Below are 15,046 nucleotides of genomic sequence, written 5' to 3'. Positions count from 1 at the left end.
TGTGATCTAAAATGGCCAAATGGGCAGATAATCCAGCCAAACTTAATATGTGGTGCAATATGAATAGGAAGATAATAATATGCAAGAAAAAACATTTTTCATTCAGAACATATTTTTCCTTTAGGTTACAATATACTAAATCTTTTTGGAGTGCAATGCTATATCTTTTAAAAACCTGAACATCATTATAAGAAGACACAATTCTCTGTGGGGCACTTGCCATGACTTATTTTAGAATGTTCTTTGTGCATGTGGTAGGGAAAACATTGATGTTTAAAAGAAATTCACTCATTTGCTTGAAGGTTAAAGACTACGTGAGACTTTGACAGATGGCGGGAAACCCTCATCCACTGGTACGAACCCGGTAAATTGATGGCTGTAAAACAGTGACCGCTGATTCGCATCGAGTTCTTTCTTGCAAAACGCATGACCCCCTTTTTATTGTCTAAATCATTGCGGCTTGGAATGCTCTTTAAGAAAAGGTATGGTTATGGGGGTCTCTATGCGCAAAAGTTTGACTTTATTTTTTGTTGAAGTTATTGCTTTTACATGAATTTGTGTAGGAAATCTTTTGGTATATTGTAACCTAACTAGCTTTAGGTAAAAATGAAATATATCTGCAAGTGCAAAATATGACTGGGAAAGCTGATTTTGGTAATTTCTTAACAAAAGAGAAGAAAATAAGTGCCTTAAATGCATGAATTCAGATAATTTGACCTGGAATATTGTTTTTCAAGTTGACCCCCACCCTGATATAGCCAAATAAGGGCTAAATTGCTTTTCGACTTGAATTCAAAGGCATATTGGTTGACCGTGTAGCGTTAGTGTGCCACATGAAGTCAGAATTCAACGCCAGGAACTCCGTGATCCAGTAACGCAACAATAGCTAGTGCATAAAGCATGAACATTCAAACAGAGCCCCATTTCACCGACATGGAATGGCGGACATTTTTACAGTTTGGACAGTGCAGCAGACACTTAATTGAGGCAGCCTTCATATTAGTACAATCATGAACATAACAAGGTTTATTACTTCATATTATTCATAAAAATACACTCAAAATACTTAATGCATGTTTTTTGCCATGTTATATCTATTTTTATGGGAATTTTTGACTATTTTCAGGTAGAGGAATGTCTGCGACCTAAGCCGAGGGCCACTGGATAAGGGTTGTTGATGGTTAAAACAGGTAATAATACTAAATTATTATCATGTACGCAAGCAAATAAGCATATTTATGATGCTTAAGGTGTGGAAATACTGTCATCATCAGGTTTGTGGTCACTCAAACCCTTGCCGCCATTGCAATTCCCCGTGCAGTTTGTATGGATAGTCCGCGTCCTGACACGTAAAGCTCGCGCTTGTTGGCAGCAGAAGTTTGGCACTTAACAGGTTTATCCTTGTTCCAAGCATGTATAGCAGTGCATCTGAGTTGATATGCTACTTGTAACCCTACAATTAGCTTGTGTTTGGTATTGTTTCTCACAATATGCTTACAGTCATGGTCCCGGCTTGAAAGGATGTGGCCGTCCGACTTAAACATAGGATTGTTGTAGCAAGTGTCCCCTCTCATTTACCTTAGAGGGATCTTTTGCCAAAATGTGGCACTTTCAGCAACCAGTTAGTTTTTCATTTGGTACATTGCTTCTCTCATTCAGTGATTTATGGGAAGTATTGACACCTTATTGCTTGTCTTTGCATACCAAAGGTGACATAAATCAATGATATGTGTTGTGCTTGAGATTCTGCGGGAGCTGTGTCCCCAGAAGATGTACTAGAAACCTCTTTCAGGAAGCCTGCATTGATCTGAGCTGCCTTTCTGCCCCTGTTACTTCATAGAACTTCATTTCTAAGCTTATAATGCTCTCCAAATATATGTATCTTGTTCATTTTAACCTTTCCTTCTAGTTTAAACCCCCAAAATGAGCATTTTTGTCTTTCGCTCAGTTATTAACGCCCATTTTGACCCAGATTGCCACCATAAAAATAGTCAAAAGTACTTATTTTGCGCCCAAAATATGAAATTTTGTATTCTCTTGAACCTCTGAATGACAGCTGGCAGAGCATATTGACCATCTGCTGCAGTTTAAAGGCACCCATGGCATTATATGCTAGAATATACCATTTGCGACTGGTAAATAAATGGGCTCCGAGCAACAAGGCGCTTTCAAGATTTCACACTTTTATAAGTGTGAAACAACAAGTAATAGGAAGCTTATTGATTTCTACACTTCAAAGTATCTTTGATCTCTCATTTTTGCTTATTGTTGTTTGTCTTGGATGAAATTGGATTTTTTTGCTGTGAAATTGACATTTTTGGGGGTATTTTAAAAAAAAACACACACAAAAAAGACATTATCAAAATTGCTTGGAGTGAAAATATCTAACAAGTTCATTCTTTCCCCACCCCGCATAAGCCCCACGTGCCTGTCCATATGGTTTGTTTTGGTATTTTGTTGCAGATATTGAACACAACAGCTTTAAATCTTAAAGGGACATTTAAGCTTTAACAGCCCTTAAATCGCCTTCTTCGGACCGAAAACACCCACATGTGAAAATGTGATCTAAAATGGCCAAATGGGCAGATAATCCAGCCAAACTTAATATATTGGTGCAATATGAATAGGAAGATAATAATATGCAAGAAAAACACATTTCATTCAGAACATATTTTTCCTTTAGGTTACAATATACTAAATCTTTTTGGAGTGCAATGCTATACTCTTTAAAAACCTGAACATCATTTATAAGAAGACACAATTCTCTGTGTGGGCACTTGCCATGACTTTATTTTAGAATGTTTCTTTGTGCATGTGGTAGGGAAAACATTGATGTTTAACAGAAATTCACTCATTTGCTTGAAGGTTAAAGACTACGTGAGACTTTGACAGATGGCGGGAAACCCTCATCCACTGGTACGAACCCGGTAAATTGATGGCTGTAAAACAGTGACCGCTGATTCGCATCGAGTTCTTTCTTGCAAAACGCATGACCCCCCTTTTTTATTGTCTAAATCATTGCGGCTTGGAATGCTCTTTAAGAAAAGGTATGGTTATGGGGGTCTCTATGCGCAAAAGTTTGACTTTATTTTTTGTTGAAGTTATTGCTTTTACATTGAATTTGTGTAGGAAATCTTTTGGTATATTGTAACCTAAACTAGCTTTAGGTAAAAATGAAATATCATCTGCAAGTGCAAAATATGACTGGGAAAGCTGATTTTTGGTAATTTCTTAACAAAAGAGAAGAAAATAAGTGCCTTAAATGCATGAATTCAGATAATTTGACCTGGAATAGTTGTTTTTCAAGTTGACCCCCACCCTGATATAGCCAAATAAGGGCTAAATTGCTTTTCGACTTGAATTCAAAGGCATATTGGTTGACCGTGTAGCGTTAGTGTGCCACATGAAGTCAGAATTCAACGCCAGGAACTCCGTGATCCAGTAACGCAACAATAGCTAGTGCATAAAGCATGAACATTCAAACAGAGCCCCATTTCACCGACATGGAATGGCGGACATTTTTACAGTTTGGACAGTGCAGCAGACACTTAATTGAGGCAGCCTTCATATTTAGTACAATCATGAACATAACAAGGTTTATTACTTCATATTATTCATAAAAATACACTAAAAATACTTAAATGCATGTTTTTTGCCATTTTATATCTATTTTTTATTGGGAATTTTGACTTTTTCAGGTAGAGGAATGTCTGCGACTAAGCCGAGGGCCACTGGATAAGGGTTGTTGATGGTAAAACAGGTAATAATACTAAATTATTATCATGTACGCAAGCAAATAAGCATATTTATGATGCTTAAGGTGTGAAATACTGTCATCATCAGGTTTGTGGTCACTCAAACCCTTGCCGCCATGCAATTCCCCGTGCAGTTTGTATGGATAGTTCCGCGTCCTGACACGTAAAGCTCGCGCTTTGTTGGCAGCAGAAGTTGGCACTTAACAGGTTTATCCTTGTTCCAAAGCATGTATGCAGTGCATCTGAGTTGATATGCTACTTGTAACCCTACAATTAGCTTGTGTTTGGTATTGTTTTCTCACAATATGCTTACAGTCATGGTCCCGGCTTGAAAGGATGTGGCGTCCGACTTAAACATAGGATTGTTGTAGCAAGTGTCCCCTTCATCATTTACCTTAGAGGGATCTTTTTGCCAAAATGTGGCACTTTCAGCAACCAGTTTAGTTTTTCATTTGGTACATGCTTCTCTCATTCAGTGATTTATGGGAAGTATTGACCTTATTTGCTTGTCTTTGCATACAAAGGTGACATGAATCAATGATATGTGTTGTGTTGAGAATTCTGCGGGAAGCTGTGTCCCCAGAAGATGTACTAGAAACCTCTTTCAGGAAGCCTGCATTGATCTGAGCTGCCTTTCTGCCCCTGTTACTTCATAGAACTTCATTTCTAAGCTTATAATGCTCTCCAACATATATGTATCTTGTTCATTTTAACCTTTCCTTCTAGTTTAAACCCCCAAAATGAGCATTTTTGTCTTTCGCTCAGTTATTAACGCCCATTTTGACCAGATTGCCACCATAAAAATAGTCAAAAGTACTTATTTTGCGCCCAAAATATGAAATTTTGTATTCTCTTGAACCTCTGAATGACAGCTGGCAGAGCATATTGACCATCTGCTGCAGTTTAAAGGCACCCATGGCATTATATGCTAGAATATACCATTTGCGACTGGTAAATAAATGGGCTCCGAGCAACAAGGCGCTTTCAAGATTTCACACTTTTATAAGTGTGAAACAACAAGTAATAGGAAGCTTATTGATTTCTACACTTCAAAGTATCTTTGATCTCTCATTTTTGCTTATTGTTGTTTGTCTTGGATGAAATTGGATTTTTTTTGCTGTGAAATTGACATTTTTGGGGGTATTTTAAAAAAAAACACACACAAAAAAGACATTATCAAAATTGCTTGGAGTGAAAATATCTAACAAGTTCATTCTTTCCCCACCCCGCATAAGCCCCACGTGCCTGTCCATATGGTTTGTTTTGGTATTTTGTTGCAGATATTGAACACAACAGCTTTAAATCTTAAAGGGACATTTAAGCTTTAACAGCCCTTAAATCGCCTTCTTCGGACCGAAAACACCCACATGTGAAAATGTGATCTAAAATGGCCAAATGGGCAGATAATCCAGCCAAACTTAATATATTGGTGCAATATGAATAGGAAGATAATAATATGCAAGAAAAACACATTTCATTCAGAACATATTTTTCCTTTAGGTTACAATATACTAAATCTTTTTGGAGTGCAATGCTATACTCTTTAAAAACCTGAACATCATTTATAAGAAGACACAATTCTCTGTGTGGGCACTTGCCATGACTTTATTTTAGAATGTTTCTTTGTGCATGTGGTAGGGAAAACATTGATGTTTAACAGAAATTCACTCATTTGCTTGAAGGTTAAAGACTACATGAGACTTTGACAGATGGCGGGAAACCCTCATCCACTGGTACGAACCCGGTAAATTGATGGCTGTAAAACAGTGACCGCTGATTCGCATCGAGTTCTTTCTTGCAAAACGCATGACCCCCCTTTTTTATTGTCTAAATCATTGCGGCTTGGAATGCTCTTTAAGAAAAGGTATGGTTATGGGGGTCTCTATGCGCAAAAGTTTGACTTTATTTTTTGTTGAAGTTATTGCTTTTACATTGAATTTGTGTAGGAAATCTTTTGGTATATTGTAACCTAAACTAGCTTTAGGTAAAAATGAAATATCATCTGCAAGTGCAAAATATGACTGGGAAAGCTGATTTTTGGTCATTTCTTAACAAAAGAGAAGAAAATAAGTGCCTTAAATGCATGAATTCAGATAATTTGACCTGGAATAGTTGTTTTTCAAGTTGACCCCCACCCTGATATAGCCAAATAAGGGCTAAATTGCTTTTCGACTTGAATTCAAAGGCATATTGGTTGACCGTGTAGCGTTAGTGTGCCTACATGAAGTCAGAATTCAACGCCAGGAACTCCGTGATCCAGTAACGCAACAATAGCTAGTGCATAAAGCATGAACATTCAAACAGAGCCCCATTTCACCGACATGGAATGGCGGACATTTTTACAGTTTGGACAGTGCAGCAGACACTTAATTGAGGCAGCCTTCATATTTAGTACAATCATGAACATAACAAGGTTTATTACTTCATATTATTCATAAAAATACACTAAAAATACTTAAATGCATGTTTTTTGCCATTTTATATCTATTTTTTATTGGGAATTTTGACTTTTTCAGGTAGAGGAATGTCTGCGACTAAGCCGAGGGCCACTGGATAAGGGTTGTTGATGGTAAAACAGGTAATAATACTAAATTATTATCATGTACGCAAGCAAATAAGCATATTTATGATGCTTAAGGTGTGAAATACTGTCATCATCAGGTTTGTGGTCACTCAAACCCTTGCCGCCATGCAATTCCCCGTGCAGTTTGTATGGATAGTTCCGCGTCCTGACACGTAAAGCTCGCGCTTTGTTGGCAGCAGAAGTTGGCACTTAACAGGTTTATCCTTGTTCCAAAGCATGTATGCAGTGCATCTGAGTTGATATGCTACTTGTAACCCTACAATTAGCTTGTGTTTGGTATTGTTTTCTCACAATATGCTTACAGTCATGGTCCCGGCTTGAAAGGATGTGGCGTCCGACTTAAACATAGGATTGTTGTAGCAAGTGTCCCCTTCATCATTTACCTTAGAGGGATCTTTTTGCCAAAATGTGGCACTTTCAGCAACCAGTTTAGTTTTTCATTTGGTACATGCTTCTCTCATTCAGTGATTTATGGGAAGTATTGACCTTATTTGCTTGTCTTTGCATACAAAGGTGACATGAATCAATGATATGTGTTGTGTTGAGAATTCTGCGGGAAGCTGTGTCCCCAGAAGATGTACTAGAAACCTCTTTCAGGAAGCCTGCATTGATCTGAGCTGCCTTTCTGCCCCTGTTACTTCATAGAACTTCATTTCTAAGCTTATAATGCTCTCCAACATATATGTATCTTGTTCATTTTAACCTTTCCTTCTAGTTTAAACCCCCAAAATGAGCATTTTTGTCTTTCGCTCAGTTATTAACGCCCATTTTGACCAGATTGCCACCATAAAAATAGTCAAAAGTACTTATTTTGCGCCCAAAATATGAAATTTTGTATTCTCTTGAACCTCTGAATGACAGCTGGCAGAGCATATTGACCATCTGCTGCAGTTTAAAGGCACCCATGGCATTATATGCTAGAATATACCATTTGCGACTGGTAAATAAATGGGCTCCGAGCAACAAGGCGCTTTCAAGATTTCACACTTTTATAAGTGTGAAACAACAAGTAATAGGAAGCTTATTGATTTCTACACTTCAAAGTATCTTTGATCTCTCATTTTTGCTTATTGTTGTTTGTCTTGGATGAAATTGGATTTTTTTTGCTGTGAAATTGACATTTTTGGGGGTATTTTAAAAAAAAACACACACAAAAAAGACATTATCAAAATTGCTTGGAGTGAAAATATCTAACAAGTTCATTCTTTCCCCACCCCGCATAAGCCCCACGTGCCTGTCCATATGGTTTGTTTTGGTATTTTGTTGCAGATATTGAACACAACAGCTTTAAATCTTAAAGGGACATTTAAGCTTTAACAGCCCTTAAATCGCCTTCTTCGGACCGAAAACACCCACATGTGAAAATGTGATCTAAAATGGCCAAATGGGCAGATAATCCAGCCAAACTTAATATATTGGTGCAATATGAATAGGAAGATAATAATATGCAAGAAAAACACATTTCATTCAGAACATATTTTTCCTTTAGGTTACAATATACTAAATCTTTTTGGAGTGCAATGCTATACTCTTTAAAAACCTGAACATCATTTATAAGAAGACACAATTCTCTGTGTGGGCACTTGCCATGACTTTATTTTAGAATGTTTCTTTGTGCATGTGGTAGGGAAAACATTGATGTTTAACAGAAATTCACTCATTTGCTTGAAGGTTAAAGACTACAGTGAGACTTTGACAGATGGCGGGAAACCCTCATCCACTGGTACGAACCCGGTAAATTGATGGCTGTAAAACAGTGACCGCTGATTCGCATCGAGTTCTTTCTTGCAAAACGCATGACCCCCCTTTTTTATTGTCTAAATCATTGCGGCTTGGAATGCTCTTTAAGAAAAGGTATGGTTATGGGGGTCTCTATGCGCAAAAGTTTGACTTTATTTTTTGTTGAAGTTATTGCTTTTACATTGAATTTGTGTAGGAAATCTTTTGGTATATTGTAACCTAAACTAGCTTTAGGTAAAAATGAAATATCATCTGCAAGTGCAAAATATGACTGGGAAAGCTGATTTTTGGTAATTTCTTAACAAAAGAGAAGAAAATAAGTGCCTTAAATGCATGAATTCAGATAATTTGACCTGGAATAGTTGTTTTTCAAGTTGACCCCCACCCTGATATAGCCAAATAAGGGCTAAATTGCTTTTCGACTTGAATTCAAAGGCATATTGGTTGACCGTGTAGCGTTAGTGTGCCACATGAAGTCAGAATTCAACGCCAGGAACTCCGTGATCCAGTAACGCAACAATAGCTAGTGCATAAAGCATGAACATTCAAACAGAGCCCCATTTCACCGACATGGAATGGCGGACATTTTTACAGTTTGGACAGTGCAGCAGACACTTAATTGAGGCAGCCTTCATATTTAGTACAATCATGAACATAACAAGGTTTATTACTTCATATTATTCATAAAAATACACTAAAAATACTTAAATGCATGTTTTTTGCCATTTTATATCTATTTTTTATTGGGAATTTTGACTTTTTCAGGTAGAGGAATGTCTGCGACTAAGCCGAGGGCCACTGGATAAGGGTTGTTGATGGTAAAACAGGTAATAATACTAAATTATTATCATGTACGCAAGCAAATAAGCATATTTATGATGCTTAAGGTGTGAAATACTGTCATCATCAGGTTTGTGGTCACTCAAACCCTTGCCGCCATGCAATTCCCCGTGCAGTTTGTATGGATAGTTCCGCGTCCTGACACGTAAAGCTCGCGCTTTGTTGGCAGCAGAAGTTGGCACTTAACAGGTTTATCCTTGTTCCAAAGCATGTATGCAGTGCATCTGAGTTGATATGCTACTTGTAACCCTACAATTAGCTTGTGTTTGGTATTGTTTTCTCACAATATGCTTACAGTCATGGTCCCGGCTTGAAAGGATGTGGCGTCCGACTTAAACATAGGATTGTTGTAGCAAGTGTCCCCTTCATCATTTACCTTAGAGGGATCTTTTTGCCAAAATGTGGCACTTTCAGCAACCAGTTTAGTTTTTCATTTGGTACATGCTTCTCTCATTCAGTGATTTATGGGAAGTATTGACCTTATTTGCTTGTCTTTGCATACAAAGGTGACATGAATCAATGATATGTGTTGTGTTGAGAATTCTGCGGGAAGCTGTGTCCCCAGAAGATGTACTAGAAACCTCTTTCAGGAAGCCTGCATTGATCTGAGCTGCCTTTCTGCCCCTGTTACTTCATAGAACTTCATTTCTAAGCTTATAATGCTCTCCAACATATATGTATCTTGTTCATTTTAACCTTTCCTTCTAGTTTAAACCCCCAAAATGAGCATTTTTGTCTTTCGCTCAGTTATTAACGCCCATTTTGACCAGATTGCCACCATAAAAATAGTCAAAAGTACTTATTTTGCGCCCAAAATATGAAATTTTGTATTCTCTTGAACCTCTGAATGACAGCTGGCAGAGCATATTGACCATCTGCTGCAGTTTAAAGGCACCCATGGCATTATATGCTAGAATATACCATTTGCGACTGGTAAATAAATGGGCTCCGAGCAACAAGGCGCTTTCAAGATTTCACACTTTTATAAGTGTGAAACAACAAGTAATAGGAAGCTTATTGATTTCTACACTTCAAAGTATCTTTGATCTCTCATTTTTGCTTATTGTTGTTTGTCTTGGATGAAATTGGATTTTTTTGCTGTGAAATTGACATTTTTGGGGGTATTTTAAAAAAAAACACACACAAAAAAGACATTATCAAAATTGCTTGGAGTGAAAATATCTAACAAGTTCATTCTTTCCCCACCCCGCATAAGCCCCACGTGCCTGTCCATATGGTTTGTTTTGGTATTTTGTTGCAGATATTGAACACAACAGCTTTAAATCTTAAAGGGACATTTAAGCTTTAACAGCCCTTAAATCGCCTTCTTCGGACCGAAAACACCCACATGTGAAAATGTGATCTAAAATGGCCAAATGGGCAGATAATCCAGCCAAACTTAATATATTGGTGCAATATGAATAGGAAGATAATAATATGCAAGAAAAACACATTTCATTCAGAACATATTTTTCCTTTAGGTTACAATATACTAAATCTTTTTGGAGTGCAATGCTATACTCTTTAAAAACCTGAACATCATTTATAAGAAGACACAATTCTCTGTGTGGGCACTTGCCATGACTTTATTTTAGAATGTTTCTTTGTGCATGTGGTAGGGAAAACATTGATGTTTAACAGAAATTCACTCATTTGCTTGAAGGTTAAAGACTACGTGAGACTTTGACAGATGGCGGGAAACCCTCATCCACTGGTACGAACCCGGTAAATTGATGGCTGTAAAACAGTGACCGCTGATTCGCATCGAGTTCTTTCTTGCAAAACGCATGACCCCCCTTTTTTATTGTCTAAATCATTGCGGCTTGGAATGCTCTTTAAGAAAAGGTATGGTTATGGGGGTCTCTATGCGCAAAAGTTTGACTTTATTTTTTGTTGAAGTTATTGCTTTTACATTGAATTTGTGTAGGAAATCTTTTGGTATATTGTAACCTAAACTAGCTTTAGGTAAAAATGAAATATCATCTGCAAGTGCAAAATATGACTGGGAAAGCTGATTTTTGGTAATTTCTTAACAAAAGAGAAGAAAATAAGTGCCTTAAATGCATGAATTCAGATAATTTGACCTGGAATAGTTGTTTTTCAAGTTGACCCCCACCCTGATATAGCCAAATAAGGGCTAAATTGCTTTTCGACTTGAATTCAAAGGCATATTGGTTGACCGTGTAGCGTTAGTGTGCCACATGAAGTCAGAATTCAACGCCAGGAACTCCGTGATCCAGTAACGCAACAATAGCTAGTGCATAAAGCATGAACATTCAAACAGAGCCCCATTTCACCGACATGGAATGGCGGACATTTTTACAGTTTGGACAGTGCAGCAGACACTTAATTGAGGCAGCCTTCATATTTAGTACAATCATGAACATAACAAGGTTTATTACTTCATATTATTCATAAAAATACACTAAAAATACTTAAATGCATGTTTTTTGCCATTTTATATCTATTTTTTATTGGGAATTTTGACTTTTTCAGGTAGAGGAATGTCTGCGACTAAGCCGAGGGCCACTGGATAAGGGTTGTTGATGGTAAAACAGGTAATAATACTAAATTATTATCATGTACGCAAGCAAATAAGCATATTTATGATGCTTAAGGTGTGAAATACTGTCATCATCAGGTTTGTGGTCACTCAAACCCTTGCCGCCATGCAATTCCCCGTGCAGTTTGTATGGATAGTTCCGCGTCCTGACACGTAAAGCTCGCGCTTTGTTGGCAGCAGAAGTTGGCACTTAACAGGTTTATCCTTGTTCCAAAGCATGTATGCAGTGCATCTGAGTTGATATGCTACTTGTAACCCTACAATTAGCTTGTGTTTGGTATTGTTTTCTCACAATATGCTTACAGTCATGGTCCCGGCTTGAAAGGATGTGGCGTCCGACTTAAACATAGGATTGTTGTAGCAAGTGTCCCCTTCATCATTTACCTTAGAGGGATCTTTTTGCCAAAATGTGGCACTTTCAGCAACCAGTTTAGTTTTTCATTTGGTACATGCTTCTCTCATTCAGTGATTTATGGGAAGTATTGACCTTATTTGCTTGTCTTTGCATACAAAGGTGACATAAATCAATGATATGTGTTGTGTTGAGAATTCTGCGGGAAGCTGTGTCCCCAGAAGATGTACTAGAAACCTCTTTCAGGAAGCCTGCATTGATCTGAGCTGCCTTTCTGCCCCTGTTACTTCATAGAACTTCATTTCTAAGCTTATAATGCTCTCCAACATATATGTATCTTGTTCATTTTAACCTTTCCTTCTAGTTTAAACCCCCAAAATGAGCATTTTTGTCTTTCGCTCAGTTATTAACGCCCATTTTGACCAGATTGCCACCATAAAAATAGTCAAAAGTACTTATTTTGCGCCCAAAATATGAAATTTTGTATTCTCTTGAACCTCTGAATGACAGCTGGCAGAGCATATTGACCATCTGCTGCAGTTTAAAGGCACCCATGGCATTATATGCTAGAATATACCATTTGCGACTGGTAAATAAATGGGCTCCGAGCAACAAGGCGCTTTCAAGATTTCACACTTTTATAAGTGTGAAACAACAAGTAATAGGAAGCTTATTGATTTCTACACTTCAAAGTATCTTTGATCTCTCATTTTTGCTTATTGTTGTTTGTCTTGGATGAAATTGGATTTTTTTGCTGTGAAATTGACATTTTTGGGGGTATTTTAAAAAAAAACACACACAAAAAAGACATTATCAAAATTGCTTGGAGTGAAAATATCTAACAAGTTCATTCTTTCCCCACCCCGCATAAGCCCCACGTGCCTGTCCATATGGTTTGTTTTGGTATTTTGTTGCAGATATTGAACACAACAGCTTTAAATCTTAAAGGGACATTTAAGCTTTAACAGCCCTTAAATCGCCTTCTTCGGACCGAAAACACCCACATGTGAAAATGTGATCTAAAATGGCCAAATGGGCAGATAATCCAGCCAAACTTAATATATTGGTGCAATATGAATAGGAAGATAATAATATGCAAGAAAAACACATTTCATTCAGAACATATTTTTCCTTTAGGTTACAATATACTAAATCTTTTTGGAGTGCAATGCTATACTCTTTAAAAACCTGAACATCATTTATAAGAAGACACAATTCTCTGTGTGGGCACTTGCCATGACTTTATTTTAGAATGTTTCTTTGTGCATGTGGTAGGGAAAACATTGATGTTTAACAGAAATTCACTCATTTGCTTGAAGGTTAAAGACTACGTGAGACTTTGACAGATGGCGGGAAACCCTCATCCACTGGTACGAACCCGGTAAATTGATGGCTGTAAAACAGTGACCGCTGATTCGCATCGAGTTCTTTCTTGCAAAACGCATGACCCCCCTTTTTTATTGTCTAAATCATTGCGGCTTGGAATGCTCTTTAAGAAAAGGTATGGTTATGGGGGTCTCTATGCGCAAAAGTTTGACTTTATTTTTTGTTGAAGTTATTGCTTTTACATTGAATTTGTGTAGGAAATCTTTTGGTATATTGTAACCTAAACTAGCTTTAGGTAAAAATGAAATATCATCTGCAAGTGCAAAATATGACTGGGAAAGCTGATTTTTGGTAATTTCTTAACAAAAGAGAAGAAAATAAGTGCCTTAAATGCATGAATTCAGATAATTTGACCTGGAATAGTTGTTTTTCAAGTTGACCCCCACCCTGATATAGCCAAATAAGGGCTAAATTGCTTTTCGACTTGAATTCAAAGGCATATTGGTTGACCGTGTAGCGTTAGTGTGCCACATGAAGTCAGAATTCAACGCCAGGAACTCCGTGATCCAGTAACGCAACAATAGCTAGTGCATAAAGCATGAACATTCAAACAGAGCCCCATTTCACCGACATGGAATGGCGGACATTTTTACAGTTTGGACAGTGCAGCAGACACTTAATTGAGGCAGCCTTCATATTTAGTACAATCATGAACATAACAAGGTTTATTACTTCATATTATTCATAAAAATACACTAAAAATACTTAAATGCATGTTTTTTGCCATTTTATATCTATTTTTTATTGGGAATTTTGACTTTTTCAGGTAGAGGAATGTCTGCGACTAAGCCGAGGGCCACTGGATAAGGGTTGTTGATGGTAAAACAGGTAATAATACTAAATTATTATCATGTACGCAAGCAAATAAGCATATTTATGATGCTTAAGGTGTGAAATACTGTCATCATCAGGTTTGTGGTCACTCAAACCCTTGCCGCCATGCAATTCCCCGTGCAGTTTGTATGGATAGTTCCGCGTCCTGACACGTAAAGCTCGCGCTTTGTTGGCAGCAGAAGTTGGCACTTAACAGGTTTATCCTTGTTCCAAAGCATGTATGCAGTGCATCTGAGTTGATATGCTACTTGTAACCCTACAATTAGCTTGTGTTTGGTATTGTTTTCTCACAATATGCTTACAGTCATGGTCCCGGCTTGAAAGGATGTGGCGTCCGACTTAAACATAGGATTGTTGTAGCAAGTGTCCCCTTCATCATTTACCTTAGAGGGATCTTTTTGCCAAAATGTGGCACTTTCAGCAACCAGTTTAGTTTTTCATTTGGTACATGCTTCTCTCATTCAGTGATTTATGGGAAGTATTGACCTTATTTGCTTGTCTTTGCATACAAAGGTGACATAAATCAATGATATGTGTTGTGTTGAGAATTCTGCGGGAAGCTGTGTCCCCAGAAGATGTACTAGAAACCTCTTTCAGGAAGCCTGCATTGATCTGAGCTGCCTTTCTGCCCCTGTTACTTCATAGAACTTCATTTCTAAGCTTATAATGCTCTCCAACATATATGTATCTTGTTCATTTTAACCTTTCCTTCTAGTTTAAACCCCCAAAATGAGCATTTTTGTCTTTCGCTCAGTTATTAACGCCCATTTTGACCAGATTGCCACCATAAAAATAGTCAAAAGTACTTATTTTGCGCCCAAAATATGAAATTTTGTATTCTCTTGAACCTCTGAATGACAGCTGGCAGAGCATATTGACCATCTGCTGCAGTTTAAAGGCACCCATGGCATTATATGCTAGAATATACCATTTGCGACTGGTAAATAAATGGGCTCCGAGCAACAAGGCGCTTTCAAGATTTCACACTTTTA

At 37.5% G+C, this 15,046-nt stretch overlaps 1 long non-coding RNA gene across 5 annotated transcripts; it reads left to right on the top strand.

Annotated features, from left to right (window-relative positions):
• The first annotated feature begins 300 nt into the window (after positions 1-300).
• LOC127851479 (uncharacterized) lies at positions 301-14,070 on the top strand. Of its 5 annotated transcripts, none has more exons than XR_008035786.1 (6): positions 301-364; positions 3,699-3,760; positions 6,272-6,333; positions 8,845-8,906; positions 11,416-11,477; positions 13,987-14,070. It is a non-coding gene; the product is annotated as an uncharacterized LOC127851479 (long non-coding RNA). The 5 variants fall into 5 exon arrangements; XR_008035785.1 differs by having other exon boundaries at positions 317-353; XR_008035783.1 differs by lacking the exon at positions 301-364 and adding an exon at positions 2,864-2,927.
• Positions 14,071-15,046: the final 976 nt, after the last annotated feature.

This window comes from Dreissena polymorpha, chromosome 11 (assembly GCF_020536995.1).
Source record: "Dreissena polymorpha isolate Duluth1 chromosome 11, UMN_Dpol_1.0, whole genome shotgun sequence".
NCBI classification, from domain to species: Eukaryota; Metazoa; Mollusca; class Bivalvia; order Myida; family Dreissenidae; genus Dreissena; species Dreissena polymorpha.
This window is presented reverse-complemented; position numbering and strand designations above follow the sequence as displayed.